Here is a 17247-nt window from a genome sequence, read left to right on the forward strand (position 1 = left end):
AAGAGTTAAAAGGAATAGTCAAACATTCACTCACTTTTAATGATGCACAGATATCATTAAAACCTTTTCATTTATGGAGTCAGATGAAATAATGACAGAATACATATTCAAATGTATTGCATTTAATCAAAAAAATGATTTGCCTTGAGAAAAGATAGTAACACGTAAAGACCTTCCGCGCTGGTCGGATGCTGGACTTTGGGCCGATATCGCGAGCCTACAATTGCATTGATAATAATCCTCAATATATGGATTGCATTAATAATATTGCAATAATAATCTTCAATATAGATTGCATTGATAATAATCCTAAATATTTGGATTGCATTGATAATAATCTTCAAAATATAGACCGCATTGATAATAATCCTCTATATGGATTGCTTGTTTTGCACATTTAACTTATATGAATTGCATGTTTCACAAACACATTTAATATCATAATGGGACACTTTTCAGACTGAAACTAAACATTGTCACTCATAATTTGAATATTGTGAGTGACTTGAGGAAGATTTTGCTTTTAAAAGGAATTATGAAGATAAAGATTTTTAATTTTTAATTTCAACCAAAAATGTAAATTCGGTCATCATTTACCCTTGCGTCGTTCCAATCCTGTATGACTGTATGATATTTTGAAATGTCTTTTTTCTCTCCATACGATGAAAGTCAATGGGGTCCAAATTAAATGATGACTGAATTTTAATTTTGGTGAAAAATCTCTAAAAATATAAAGTGCATGAATTGCAATGCATGTTTAAGGAAATAAATAGATGTAATTATTGATTGATTTCACTTTAACCTAAATCTATTGTACAGTTACTCATACCTTATGACTTAAATTGAATTGAATGAGCATTGAACTGAATTGAACTGAATAACGACACTATTATATACTTTAGACTTGCTTTATAGCTGAATTGAATTTGTTTGATATTTGATGTATTTTGCAACATTAACACTGTTATTTCCATTCTTTACTGTTGCTTTGAAACAATATTGTATAGGATCAGACCTATAGCTGACATCTTTTCTAGTGTGTTTTCTGTAATACTGATGATACAGATATGCATGCAATTGATCTTTGCACCCCCAAAAAGAAAGAAACAATCCTCTCAACCATCTCTGAATCTCCGTGTCGATCTGATTCAATCTCGTGTAGTTGTGCATGAACACCTGAATAAGCAACACGTCTCTCTCTCGATGTGTGCCTGTCATGTGTGTTGCTGTGCGTTTAAAAACACATGCGGTTTGTGGGTAAAGGAGAATCTGGGGGTTGCTACACAACAGATTTGTATTGGAGAAAAAAAAGGACATTAACACCAGGTCTGAGTCCAAACTGGGCCGGCTGTTTCTAGGCTGAGAGGTCCAAATCCTAGAAGCCAAGACCTCTCTCTCTCTCTCTCTCTCTCTCTCTCACACACACACACACACACACACACACACACAGGCAGCATGTTCAGGGAAGATCGCATGTGTCTGGACTCCCGTCATGGCTAACCTACAAGCACAGAAGGAAACGCAAACACCCAACAGACGATCCAAAGCAACACACTCCTGTCATGTGCTGGTGGAATTTCCCCACAGCAGCTGATCTGAGAACAGCCTGGACTTTCTCTCGCACTACACTTCGCTCGTGGGGCAGCGATTAGTAGTCGTGATTCAAAGGACCACGTTAAGTTGGATAGTTTGAGTATAATTAGATACGATGCATCAGAATGAAACAAAAAGTTTAGAAGCGAGTGCTTTGATTTAGTGGATGGATGGATGGATGGATGGATGGATGGATGGATGGATGGATGGATGGATGGATGGATGGATGGATGGATGGATGGATGGATGGATGGATGGATGGATGGATGGATGGATGGATGGATGGGTGGATGGATGGATGGATGGAGGGATGGATTGGATTGGATTGAAGGATGGATGGGTGGATGGATGGAGGGATGGATTGGATTGGATTGAAGGATGGAAGGATGGATGGAGGGATGGATGGATTAGAAGGATGGATGGAAGGATGGATGGATGGATGGATGGATGGATGGATGGATGGATGGAGGGATGGATGGATGGATGGATGGATGGATGGATGGATGGATGGATGGATGGATGGATGGATGGATGGATGGATGGATGGATGGATGGATGGATGGTTGGATTAGAAGGATGGATGAATGGATGGATGGAGGGATGGATGGATTAGAAGGATGGATGAATGGATGGATGATGGATTAGAAGGATAGATGAATGGATGGATTAGAAGAATGGATGGATGGATGGATGGATGGATGGATGGATGGAGGAATGGATGGATGGATTAGAAGGATGGATGAATGGATGGAGGGATGGATGGATGGAGGGATGGATGGAGGGATGGATGGATTAGAAGGATGGATAGATGGATGGATGGATGGATGGATGGATTGATTGATTAGAAGGATGGATGGATGGATGGATGGATGGATGGATGGATGGATGGATGGATGGATGGATGGAGGAATGGATGGATGGATTAGAAGGATGGATGAATGGATGGAGGGATGGATGGAGGGATGGATGGAGGGATGGATGGATTAGAAGGATGGATAGATGGATGGATTGATTGATTAGAAGGATGGATGGATGGAGGGATGGATGGATGGATGGATGGATGGATGGATTAGAAGGATGGATGAATGGATGGATCCATCCCAAAAAAACATTACGTCTATTGAGAGTCCCCATTAAGATAGCTCAGTAAATGAGTGTGTGTCTGTGCGTGCATGTGTGTGTGTGTGTAAGCGGGTCTGTTTATCAGGAGTGCCTGCTGTCATCGGGCCTGTCGGGTGTGTGTGTGCGGCTGCTGGAGACCCATCTGATCAGCGTCTGAAACTGATCTGAGTCCAGTCGACAGGCGGCCCGTCCAGACTGTTTTACACCATCTCAGATAAATACACAGACCTCTTCTGTCCTGCACCTTCAATATTGAGATTCTCCTCATCAAAGACCAGCGATTCGCCAAGCAAGACGCCACTGATGACAAAGACGTCTATAAATGAAAATATGCTATGTTGGGATGAATCAATATGGAAAATTGGGCCTATACTGAAAATTATGTTTTAATATCAGATAACTGATATAATTGACAGGGTTTCTCTTTTTTAGTGATCAATTTCCAGGACTTTTTCTTTTATATATATAAAAGACAACGATCATCTACTAAACTAATATATTCCTCTCTCCAGAAGTATGTAGAAGACATATAGTTTAAGGCCTTAAAGGGATGGTTCGGAGTAAATCAACCTAGGGTCCTTTGCACCATGACCTCGAGCCAAACACCCCCCAGAAGCCTTTTCTCCCTTGGTTGAACACTATTATAGTTAGAGCTTATTAAGAGATATCAGCCGGATGGTTTAGTGCAGGCGCTAATGGATCCAAGGCTGTATCTGGTAAATTACCCCACTAATAATGCCCAGAATGGAACCAAACTTCTCCAGTAGAACAAATAGGTTCTGTACTCATAAAACGAGGCATTGGAAAGTTTGTAAGTACATCAGGAGTTTATTTAAATAACACTTTCCTGATGGCTCATGCTAACGCTAACCCGGACGTCGACGTCACTTCAGTGGTTTGGGAAAAGTCTGTAAAAGTCCTGACAGAAAGCGATGCATAAGGATGTAGTGTAACGACGCACAGTTCTAGGAATGCACTAATATTTTGTTGGTAGTACCAGTAACAATTATTAGTTAACACTAAGTTGTCAACACTTAATTAATAATAATTCGTCATTACACTACATCCTTATGCATCACTGTCTGTCAGGACTTTTACGGATCCATTAGCGCCTGCACTAAGCCATCCGGCTGATATCTCTAAATAAGCTCTAACTTTAATAATGTTCGACCAAGGGAGAGAAGGCTTCTGGGGGGGTGTTTGGCTCGAGGTCATGGTGCAAAGAACCCTAGGTTGATTTTACTCCGAACCATCCCTTTAACTATAAAACCAGCTCTTTGATAATAGTTCTTAATTATACATTATAACAATTCATCAACGACAGCTGTCACAGGCGACGAGCAATCTAAAAGGACCGACTCATTTAACAGCGCTCTGATCATATTCTCGGACATCGAAAGCTTGCTTTTTAAAGTCCGTGTCCTTTGAAGGATGCAGCCTCTGAATGAGACACTTTCTGATCGTTTCTCAGTGGCGTTGATTTAATTTATGATTACAAATAGCTCAGCCCCTCATTCTAAACACGTTCCTGTTTCCCCTATATGCTATATCCCCTATTATGCTATTTTAAAGATTCATAACTGTTTTGGAGTCTCCTACAATACGCATCCAAGGTAAAAAAATAAATTACAAAAAAATACTGTAATCAAGCTGCTCTGTTCTGATTAGTCAGATGACCCAGTCTGCTGTGATTGGTCAGAAACCAACCGCTCATTATCATATCTGAATCTCAGCTCTAGATTCACAGTGATACAAAGAGTAATAATGGCGTAGGTTTTACAGTATCAATTTGATCAAAGTGGATTTGCTTTGTCATCAGAAAACAGCGTCTTCTCCACATGAACAACACGAACCAAACTCTTCCAGTCTCAGATACAACTACAGTGTTTGAGGGCGGGGCTAAGAGACGCTGTTCAGCCAATCAAGACCATTATGCAAATTAGTTCCAAGCCTACACAGGTTCAGTTGGAATTAAGACTGGAATTACTGGCAGTTCAGAATCGATTCTTTCTTTTAGGAGACAAAAACTCAATTTATCTGCTCTTTGATCTGTGAAACTGTGCAGACATTTTACATTCACAAACAGCTGCATCACACACTACATGAAAGGGGATATATAAAAAAACACAATAGTGGCACTTGATCACACAGAATGCACTAAAAGCACGAACATTACTTGTATTCACCCAACGTTATGATCTTCTGATATTTCCACAATCAGCTGAAGTGAGTGCACTGGTTTGAGACAGAGAGGCCTGGGATTCCCTCTCTCTGTGGGGTCAGTTTTAAAGCAATAAACATGTCTTCATAAGCAGCATATGCCTGAGTAGGCTGAGAGTCAGAGAGATGTGTGTGTGTTTCATAGCGAAAGGTGTAAAAACCTCTGACTCACAGAGACGGGCCTGACGGGCTGCTCCTGCGCTTGAACTGCTGTGGAGAAATGTGTCCGCTCGTTCGTCCCGAAGACAGAGCGGGAGAGAGAGAGACTGGAAATGCAGTTTCTGAGTCAGAGCTGGAGATGTGATAAAAGCCCTGCTTGTTCCCGGATAACAGCACTCGTGAGCCGCCGACACCGGGCCGCATGCGGGAGTCACCGCGTGACCCCTACAAAGTGCACAGACACACACACACACACACACACACATGCACTCACACTCTCTCTCTCTCCTCTCACACACACACACACGAGAGAAAAACCTTAGTTAATCTTGGCCAATTAACACGTTTCTCTCAAAACACACTCTGACTGATTTCTGAACCACATCTACTCTGACTCTTTCTGCAATATTTAGTATGCACACACTGCATCGTATGCAAATATTCTGCAAAAATGTTCTTTGCCAAAAATACGTGCAGTATGCAAAGAATAATGTGTCCCACAATGCAATGTGCTCATCTTGCCCTCTTTCAGATTACAGTGTTGTTTTAGTATCGAGATGTGATATATATATATATTTCGATTTCCAGTTCACATTTTTATTTTAGTTAAAGGTTTGGTAATTTTGTGTGTGTGTGTTTTTGTCATTTTTAATAGTTAATGTTTTTTTTCCTTGTTTTTTTTTTTATGGCTATATATTTTTTATTGATTTTTATTTCCGTTTTAGTTATTTTAGTACATCAAGTTGAACTAAATGAAAAATTATTTCAGTTACTATTTATTTAATTTAAAATGTTTATGTTTTTTAGTTTTTTTTTAGTTAACGAACTAGAAATAATTACAGCTGTGATTTTGATACATTATTTATCGAGACTGACAAAAGTTCAGACATTTTTATGTTTGTATATATATATGTTTATATTATATATGTTTATATATTTTTTTAAATCACAATTTTCTCAGATGCAACTCAATTTTTGACAAAATTTCAAGACTACTTTTTATGGACAGATATTATGTACAATAGTGTTCTAACATAAAATATAAATATAATCTAAAAATATCAAACAGAATGTTAGTACCTGTACGTAACGCAAATAAGGGTGTGTGAAAAAATGATATAAAAAATGTGTTGATTCAGGGTTCAATTATTGCCACATTATTAAAATAATTAATAAAAGTCCTACATACCAACTGAAATAAGTGTAAGTTAAAGCACTAAAAATACTGGGGGGAAAACGAAAATAAAAAGAAATTAAACCTAAATAGCAATATTTAACTAATAAAATGACAAAAGCACATAACAAAAATTACAAAAAATGTTGCTGAAAAACTAATTCAAAGTCTTAATAATTACTATAACAGTATATAAATAAAACCTAAATAACACTAGTGCCAGTGTAAATGCGCACACACACATCACTCTTTCTTCAAAGCATGTATCTGTGGCCTGCGCTGTCAAACTTTTAGCACCTGTCATCCTGCGGCCCGCCGGTCGATGTCTTCAGCGTTCTGAGAGGAGAGAGAGATCAGAGGCGAGAAACGGGTCAGGCCCGGCCCGGGGTCACACAGAGGTCAGCTCCGGTTAGGAGGCCAAACCTAAACTAAACGGGACCCGACAGAAACGGTGCTTCACAAATCCGGTCCGTCTCATGCATGAGGTTATCCGTGGAAAGCTGATACTCAGGACTCATCCGTGTGTTTTTTAATGGTATTATGTGGTTCCCTTGGATGAATACAGGAGATGAGATCGAACGTTCCTTCAGCAGACGCGGCCAAACCCGCAGAATATTCAATCCGCAATCTGCATTTGTGCATATACGCACATCTAATCCACTGGCTTTATTGTGTTATTTTGTCATCTTAGAGAGACTGGGCTTCAAAAATATCATGCAATTCCCCAGATGTGCTTTAGAACAAACACCGAATTTCATTTTATTTTGGAAAAGGAGTTTGTTCATGCAAAAGCCATCATGTTCTTCATGCAAAACTATCATATGGCTTTAAAAGATATAGTGCACGAGTTGCTTTTGTTATTTTCGAAACTTGATAGCATCTGTTCACATTGAATGAACAATTCGCAATATATCTTCCTTTCAGGAAGAAGTGTGTAAATAATGGCAGAATTCTAATTTATAATGACAATTTATTACTTTAAATGTTATATTGGCCTTTTAACTGGTAGTACAGTGTGAAAAGGACCAGACTGGATTAAACAGCTGAATTTTCACAACATTAATTATCAAAGAAAAGCATTTTACAGAGGCCTTGATTAGTATTAAAGAGAGTTCACCCAATAATGATTAAAAAACAAATAAATCAATAAATTCTTACACTTATGCTGTTTTAACCCCAACTGCATTTCTTTCTTTGTTTTTCTGTGGAACATAAAAGAAGATATTATGAAGACAAAACAACTTTGGACCCCATTCACTTTCAATGTGTGCACGAAAATACCCACTGAAACATGTTTCAAAATATCTTGTTTTGTGTTCTATAGAAGAAAGAAAGTCATATAGTGAGTAAATGGTCACAAAGTTCAAATTTTTGACTGATTTACTCCTTTAAATGACATTTGGTTGATAAAAAGGGGTGAAACAGAGAGAAACTGGACAAGATTAACGGGTCTAAAACTCACATCGCCCAACATATCAGAGAACATGTACAAAAGTCATTATTTACTCACTGTCATGTTGTTCCAATCCAGTGTGCATTTCTTTTTCACAGAAACATCATTGGACCCCATTGACTTTCACTGTATGGACAAAACAACAGACATTTTTCTTATAATCTTCTGTGTTTTTAACACAAAAAAGAAAGTCATGATGGCATTATGAGATGATTTACTCCTTCAAATGTTATGGTTGGTCTTTTCACTTATAGTACAGTAGGAAAAGGATAAGACTGAATGAAAAAGAGAGAAACTAAAACAATCACCATTTACTCAGCATCATGACTTTCCAATTTTCTTTCATACATACATTTCATACATTTATTTTTGTGAACAAACTTAAACTGTGGAAAGCAACATGGACTTTTACTGCATGGACAGAAAAGCATTTCTCATATCGTATTTTAAGCAGAAGAAAGTCACAGAGGTTTGGAAGGAGTAAATGATGACAGAACTGGCACTTTCGGGTGAACTCTCCCTTTCAGCGTTGATTTGTTTGAGGCTTGTGTTACGTGGAGTCCAGGAACATTTAGGGGTCACTTGACGTTACTGAACATTTACACAAAAAGCTCTGACAGCAAACAGGCATCGGATACTCAATGAGCGCTGACTGAAAACACTGACATTCATCTCTTTAAAGAGCGAGTGTCACTGACCTTCATGTGCAAATAAATCCTGATCCCAGAAAACAGGGAACGTTCTCCCAAAGTTATGAACAAACGTTCTTCCAGTAACATTAATGCGCTTGTTCAAAGTTATCTGGTCTTTGATATTATTCCTCAAAACGTTAGCACAAATCGTTCATGGAAGTTTGTTTTCTGAAGCGTTTCAGTTGGAATGATCGTCTAACATTTTTTGAATGTTACTTGTTTCGGAATGTCGGAATGTTCAGAGAACATTCAAATGTAACACTCTCATAATGATGGCAGAATGGAATGTTCTCTTAACATTCGTTTAACTTTTGATTTCTTTAAACTGGACGTTCTGAACGTTCTGAGAACATTCAGAGATGACGTTTAAATGGGAACGTTATTTAAAGGGATAGTTCACCTAAACATTCTGTCAGTAATTACTCTCCCTCATGTTGTTCCAACCCCGTAAGACTTTCGTTCATCCTCGGAACACAAATGAAGATATTTTTGATGAAATCTGAGAGCTGTCTCACTCCTCCGTAGGCTTCTAGGTAATCGATATCTGCCATCCCAGAAAGTTAGTAAAGACATCGTTAAAATAGTCCAAGTGACTACAATGACTCAACCTTAAGTTTATCAAGCGACGAGAATACTTTTTGGGCGAAAAAATAAAATAAAATACCGACTTTATTCAACTCTTCATGTTCTTCTGTGTGTTCCTCTGAGTGAGTTCACGTATTGTAACAGCGCAGCGCTTCTGGGTTGTACGTCAGAACGCAGGCTCAATATTGGCCAGCATCACACGCATCACACACATGACAGCCAATCGTGAACCTGCGTTCTGACGTACAACCCAGAAGCGCTGCGCTGTTACAATACGTGAACTCACTCAGAGAAACACACAGAAGAACAAACTAAATAAACTAAAAAGTTGAATAAACTAAAAAGTATTCTCGTCGCTTGATAAACTGAAGGTTGAGCCACTGTAGTCACTTGGACTATTTGAACAATGTCTTTACTAACTTTTCTGGGATGGCAGATATCGATTACATAGAAGCCAATGGAGGAGTGAGACAGCTCTCAAATTTCATCAGAAATATCTTCATTTGTGTTCCGAGGATGACCGAAAGTCTTAGGGGTTGGAACAACATGAGGGAGAGCAATTACTGACAGAACTTTCATTTTTGGGTGAGCCTTTAATATTGTTCTCAAAACGTTGGCACAAATTGTTCATGGGAGGTTTTTTAGTTGGATGTTTGTCTAATATTTATTTGACTTGTTTCGGAATGTCGGAATGCTCAGAGAACATAACATTCTCATAACGATTGCAAAATGGAATGTTCCCTTAACGTTGGTTTTAAAACTGGACGTTCTTAGCACATTCAGAGATGCCGTTCTCCTCTGTGTGTTGTCTGGGACATGGCAGACGAGAGCAGGTGAAAGCAGACGCGAGCGCAGACGAAACACACTAATGGCTCAGTTTCTCAGCTCGCCTCCCGCCGCGGCTCTCAGCATCGAGATCCTCTAATGAGACGTACGGCGTTAATCCTGTCAACGGCGTTCATGAATCTAGCGCCGAGCAAAGGCTTCAGCGGCCGATCGCATCATAAAGCAGGAATGCAACGCTTTCATGTGCTGATGGACTCTGACAACAGTTCCTTCCCCTCGAAGGTGACCCCTGACCTCTGGCCACCGGGGGTCACTCAGCTTTTATGGGTGGCCACAGAACATGGCGAACGGGTCAGAACGGGAGCGGGTTTACGAGGAAACGTAAACTTTGGGCTGCGTTGGAATGAATCTATGCGTACGAGCCGTAATTCAACTTTATTTGGTTTTCTGGTAGTCTTGAGAGATGGAAACGCTCCTCTAAAACCCATCCGTGCTCCTCGTGACTAAGAGTGCTGCGCTTTTATCGGCTGTTTTATGGAGGTTTGTACAGTCGTCTGTGAAATACACCTAGCAGTAAAATATAACGCTAATGAATGAAACTAATGTAATGACTCTGCAGGAAATTGCTAAATAACATTTCACTCAGTGAAGATTTTTAATAATGACAGATAGATAGATAGATAGATAGATAGATAGATAGAGGGATGGATGGAGGGATGGATTGGATGGATGGAGGGGTGGAGGGATGGATGGATGGATGGATGGATGGATGGATGGATGGATGGATGGATGGATGGATGGATGGATGGATGGATGGAGGGGTGGAGGGATGGATGGATGGATGGATGGATGGATGGATGGATGGATGGATGGATGGATGGATGGATGGATGGATGGATGGATGGATGGATGGATGGATGGATGGATGGATGGATGGATGGATGGATGGATGGATGGATGGATGGATGGATGGATGGATGGATTGATGGATGGATGGATGGATGGATGGATGGATGGATGGATGGATGGAGGGATGGAGGGATGATTGGATGGATTGAGGGATGGACTGGATGGATGGATGGATGGATGGAGGGGTGGATGGATGGATGGATGGATGGATGGAGGGATGATTGGATGGATTGAGGGATGGACTGGATGGATGGATGGAGGGGTGGAGGGATGGATGGAGGGATGATTGGATGGATTGAGGGATGGATGGATGGATGGAGGGGTGGAGGGGTGGATGGATGGATGGATGGATGGAGGGATGGATGGAGGGATGATTGGATGGATGGAGGGGTGGAGGGATGGATGGATGGATGGATGGAGGGATGGGCTGGATGGATGGATGGATGGATGGAGGGATGGACTGGATGGATGGAGGGGTGGAGGGATGGATGGATGGATGGATGGAGGGATGGGCTGGATGGATGGATGGAGGGATGGATTGGATGGATGGATGGAGGGATGGACTGGATGGATGGAGGGGTGGAGGGATGGATGGATGGATGGAGGGATGGGCTGGATGGATGGATGGATGGATGGATGGATGGACTGGATGGATGGATGGATGGACTGGATGGAGGGAGGGATGGAGGGATGGACTGGATGGATGGACTGGATGGATGGACTGAATGGAGGGATGGATGGATGGATGGATGGATGGATGGATGGATGGATTGGATGGATGGATGGATTGGATGGATGGATGGATGGATGGATGGATGGATTGGATGGATGGATGGATGGATGGATGGATGGATGGATGGATTGGATGGATGGATGGATGGATGGATTGGATGGATGGATGGATGGATGGATTGGATGGATGGATGGATGGATGGATGGATGGATGGATGGATGGATTGGATGGATGGATGGATGGATTGGATGGATGGATGGATGGATGGATGGATTGGATGGATGGATGGATGGATGGATTGGATGGATGGATGGATCTAACGAGGTGTTGACATCAGTTTGAGGGTAAACATATGTCCAGTCTGTCATCATCTGACCTCAGTAACGGAGCCGCGGTTTGATTCGAACATTTAGCGACGGCAGCGCAAGGCCTGCGCTCATACACCACTGTCACGTCACGAGTGCATGAGGAGGAGAGACATGACAGGTCAAAGGTCACGTGTGCATGAAGAGTAGTGACACAACAGGTCAAGGTCACGAACGCCTGGACGGTGACTGTCCAGATTAATAGCGAACAATATAATTTTCAGTATTTTTCATTTATTTTGCTATTTAAAATACATGTATATCTAGTCCTTTTAGGCCTTTTTATTGCCTGCCAATCAAAAATCATTATTCTAATCAGTAAAAGCATGTTTTTTTCCCTTCATGTTTGTATAAATTGTAAAGTTTAAAACAACTGCAGACATGCTTTTAAGAAAAAACATTTATAATATTAATTATAAGCTTGATCTATACAGCACCTACTAAACAATATTTACAAAGTTATGTTATTCATTTTTCATGTACATAAATAAGTGTTTAATGTGCATTTCATACCACAGCAGAAGTCTATGTGGTGTTTTTAATATGCTTTAAGATTAAGACAAACCATGTGTAAATTCATAAGTCGACAGCATTGCTGAGTATTTCCTCCTTAAAACTGCAGTGAACCAAAGACAGTCTCAAACACACACTTTGAAATCGCTGGTGTTTCTGACGTCACAAACTACCTTGTAACCAATCAGATCAACGTGTGATCGTCAACCAGTGGATCTCTGAGCTGAGCGAGTGAGTGGAGGCGGGGCTCATTTACATATTCATAGAACAGTGCATACTAAATGAGGCAAGGGTGTCGAGTTACATTCAAGATATTTTAAGGCATAAAGAAATTTTTTCAAGCTTAAATATGTAATTTCGTTGATCAGAGATGAGTTTTAAGGGATACAATCATGGACTTCAAATCAGTGTGACTGACCCAGATCTGTGTGAACTGCACTGAAAGGCGCTGAAAATACTCACAGTTTGCGTTTGGAAAATTAAAAATGTGTCGTGATTCTTCAAGATCCCAAATCTTCCACCAAAGCCTCCGAGAGTTACAAAAGAACATTTAAGACTATTACCGTCCCTTATGTATCTGTCCCGTCTAAAAGCACAGTATTGATTTTGAGTGACCCTGATTCACCCGCAGCCTTTCGCCCGACTCTCTCTCTCTCTCTCCGAGCGAGAGAGAGAGAAAACAAGGGAGGGAAATAAAGACTGGGTGGCATTTCCAGTCAATAATAAAATGAGAAAGACGCTTTCAGAGGCGGAGGAGTGTTGAGGGGACGCGGCGGGGCCCTCGGGGGCCGAAACAGACATCTTGCGCCTGGTCACCGAGGTCCCAGACCGGAGAGGACAGCAGACTCTTATTTCCTCCTCAGGCTGGCAGCCAATCAGTTTCCAGCTGAGTTCCAGCCCCCCTCTCTGTCTTTTCACAGATTTTTAGCCCCTTTTCCCCAAATTCTTCACACATCTCTAGATTGCACACATGCAAACACACATACACACACACATCCCCTGCTCATAACACACATCTGCACACGGGTAATACAGTATTATGAAGCGTAAATATACAAAGCAATAAAACAAAGCAACTTGCAAATTTCCAGATTGAAGCTGTTGATTTAAGGAATAATGTGAAAACATTAGGATGCATATATGATTGGCTAATAAAGCAATAAATTAAAGCAACTTCTGAATCAAGCTTTGCTATTTTTCATTACATTCATATAATCTTCCAGCTTACATATACTATAAACTTCCAGATTTCAATTTGAAGCTGTTGATTTAAGGAATAATGTGAAAACATTAGGATGCATATGATTGGCTACATAAAGCAACACAATAAAGCAACTTCCGAATCAAGCTTAGATTTCATCAAATCTGAATGAAGCTGCAAATGCTGTTGATTTAATGAATAATGCAAAAACATTTAAATGGCATTATGATGCATATGACTAAAGCCTCTCATGCACTTTCAAAGCTTATTTTATCATCGGCATTAATTAATCTTTTAATTTCACGGCAGCAACACTCTTAAAAATAAAGGATCCAAAACGTTCTTTTTTTTTAGTGATCAACATTTACAAAATCTAAAGAACCTTTTGTGGAATTGGAAGATTTTGTATGGAACCATCGATGCCATTAAAAAGCCTTTATCTTTACGAGTGTGTAAATGCTGGTCTGAAAGCTGGAAGCAGAACTCAGTATTCTGCACGGAGAACTCGTTCTCATCTCAATATTCCTCTTAGCTGGGAGCTAATCCTTGTGAATCTCACACCTTAAAAACTACAAGGCACTTGGGACCCGGGATCTGTCAGGTGAGAACGCATAATCATTCCTGTGTGTGTGTGTGTGTGTGTGTGTGTTTCGCAGGTGCTCTGTGTGGATCGTCTTTACATCACACCTTCTCATACCATCAATTGAGATCATTTCAGGATTTGATTTCATAATTTAGACACAGCGACTGAGCTGAAACGACGAGGCGACGTGAGCCGGAGTCTGAATCAAACTTTGCTTTTCATTGCATTCATAATGAATGAGTATGAACTTCCAGATTTGAATATTGGATTCTTGATTTAAAGTCGGCATGAAACAGAAGTTGCGCTAGTCTTTTCTTCTCTATTGTGCCGTAACGCTTCTGGAACAAGAACAAATGTGGGCGGGGCTTGATTTTGTCAGTGGGAATTGATTGGATGGTTGTGCTTTCCTATTGGCTGATCTCATGTGAGTGACAGGTTGCCCCGCCCACATCATGAGAGAAGAGAAGATGCTGTTATTCTGATTCAAGATTACCAGGAACATGAATTTAAAACAATAATGATGTGCACGGATAAACACTGCAATATTCCATTACAAAAACACGAATCATTGATTTTGATTTCATGGTGACTTTAAGGAAAAATGTGTCTTTTCTTACACATGAGAGCTGGGCACATGCGACCCTAAAATCATATTAGTATTAATAATATCTCCTTTAAAGCTAATCAAATTAGGTCAGGTGGACCAAATATGTATATTTCAAGTGTGAATAGGTTAATGGTTGACAGTGTTATTTTTGAGTAGCCTAATATAATCACAACCTGTGACTTATTAAATGTATCACAGACTCTCTTTAATTTAGCATGCAGCCCATGGCTGTCATCAAGGAGTTTTAATTACAATGCCGAGCTAAAGAGAGTCAGTGGATGGGTTTGATGAGGACACCCGGTGGGTTTTTCATTAAAGAGCGCTCGCGCTGAGCGTGTGACCCTTTCCGGGTAACCGACCATTATCGCCACCCGGTCCGCGTGGTTCCGTATCGTTATAAAGAACGCAAAGCAGCGATTCCGTGCGTTTGTCCCTCTCTCTCACTCTCTCTCTCTTTTATCAGATTTGAGGTACAGAAGGGTTTTAATAAGGCGGTGTCTATCCGCCCGGCTGTCTCTTCCTTCTCGATCACCGGTTCCTTCACACGGAAAAATAATTGGCCGGTTTCCCTGAGCTTGGAAAGAGGTTGAGCCGGGTGGGATTTGCCTTTCCCCCGCCCCTCTCTTTTTATAACCACCGCCTGATGATAAAGACAATCAGATATTACCTTATGGTGAACTGGGGCTCAATTGTTTTTCCATCTGTTGACCTGGGTGGTGTTTTCTTTTCCTTTTTTTTTTTTCCTTCTTTTTTTCGCGTTTTGAAAATGTGTTCAGACATTGTTTGCATCGTGCATACGTTTTGATAAATACAACCTGCGTATTTCGAGCTCAATTTCACAATTTTAAATAACGCAATGTTTCGCTTTGAAGATTTAAACGTAGGCTATAATAATAATAAATGCATGGTGTTTAATAAACAAATACGACTATTTTATAAATAAAGACTTTGTTCAGTAGCTTAAAGCAGTCATTTATGATTATTATTATTATTTAGGAATTATAAACATCAATTAAACTTTAATTAATAGATTTATCCCTTTTTATTATTATTTCTGAAATTAAGTAGGCTAAAAAAAATGAATAAATGCACTTATTATATTTACTCTAACAAAAGAAAAATATATATAAATATAGGCAATTTATTTTAAAAACTGAGTATATTTGTATTTATAGGCTACTGTTATTAAAGGTGCAGGTTTTTTAAGAACTCCTCAGGTGACGCAAGCGCGCGCGCCTCGCTCACTCACTCACCTCGTGCACGCTGAAAACATTCTCCTGCAGGGTTTCGTCCGAATCATGAAGACGCTGAAACAGAGTTCACAGTAGAAGTACACATTAGAACACGTAGATTAGGCACCTAAATATGTAAATACACAATACGTTTTTTAGACGGGGAATGCTTTGGGTAAATGCACGTTAAAATCTCACGGAATTTGTGAACGTTTACTTGTGCGTGAACAGAACTTACACTGCGGCTCGAGCTCGTTCAAATCTGAGCGCTTTCTGGACTCCAGTGCTGAAAAGATTGAGCCCATACACACTGAACCGGAGAGGGGTGAACTTTAACCCCCGCGACACGAGCAACTCAAGGCATGGCGGTGCTGACTGACAGTCTGTGGTGAGTTTGCTTTCCTCATTAATCGTTTGTTAATTATTTGGGTTGCCAAGTTCAGTCGAGCTCAAGTGTATTTAGATCAACCGCTCTCAGGTCAGCCTGGAGGACTCGTTAATTGTTTTGTTTTCAGTGCATCAAAAATGGGTGTCAATCCACTTCCAAGTTCCTCAGTGGGTTCAATGTCAGTCTCAAATTAACACTCATTAATTGGCTTGAAGCGAATTTTGAAACGTTCTATGATAAGTATGTTTTTAGTCAAAACCTAGATGCATTCCAAGTAAATATAAAACACATTGTTATTATTAATAATAATAACACCCACTTACCAGGGCCAGGTGTTTAAATCAATACAAAAATCACTCTTAAAAATGTAGGTTCCAAAAAGAGGGTTTTCGATGCAATATAGAAGAACCATTGGTTCCCCAAAGAACCTTTCAGTGAAAAGCTCTTAAGAAAAAAATGTTTTCCTTATAAGTGTACAAAACATTTTAATAATCTAAAAAACCTTTTTTCCACTATAATGAACCTATAACTCAAAAAAAAAAAGCTGGGTTGTTTCAAAACGTTTGGGTCAAATATGGACAAACCCAACCGTTGATATAAAATTATGTGAATTTTTTTTAAACCCGGCTGGTTTTGTCCACATTTAACCCAAACATCGTTAAAACAACCCAGCTTTTTTGTGCAATGGAAAGGGTTTCATTGATGCTAAAGGTTTTTGGAACCATCATTATTTATTTAAGCGTGTAGAAGCCTTAAATAAATAAAAAAGAGAAAGTGATATGTTTTTAATAGTAGGCATATTAAAACGAAAGCCTCTGAGCCAATGAGAAAATGGTCAGAACGCACGAATTGCAAAGGCTCCGCCCCCTCGAGTGAGATGGAATATATAAACTCTCTCAAACAATTCTGTCACTCACAGATTACAGTTGAAA

Source organism: Leuciscus leuciscus (assembly GCF_965113295.1).
Source record: "Leuciscus leuciscus genome assembly, chromosome: 12".
Taxonomy (NCBI): Eukaryota; Metazoa; Chordata; class Actinopteri; order Cypriniformes; family Leuciscidae; genus Leuciscus; species Leuciscus leuciscus.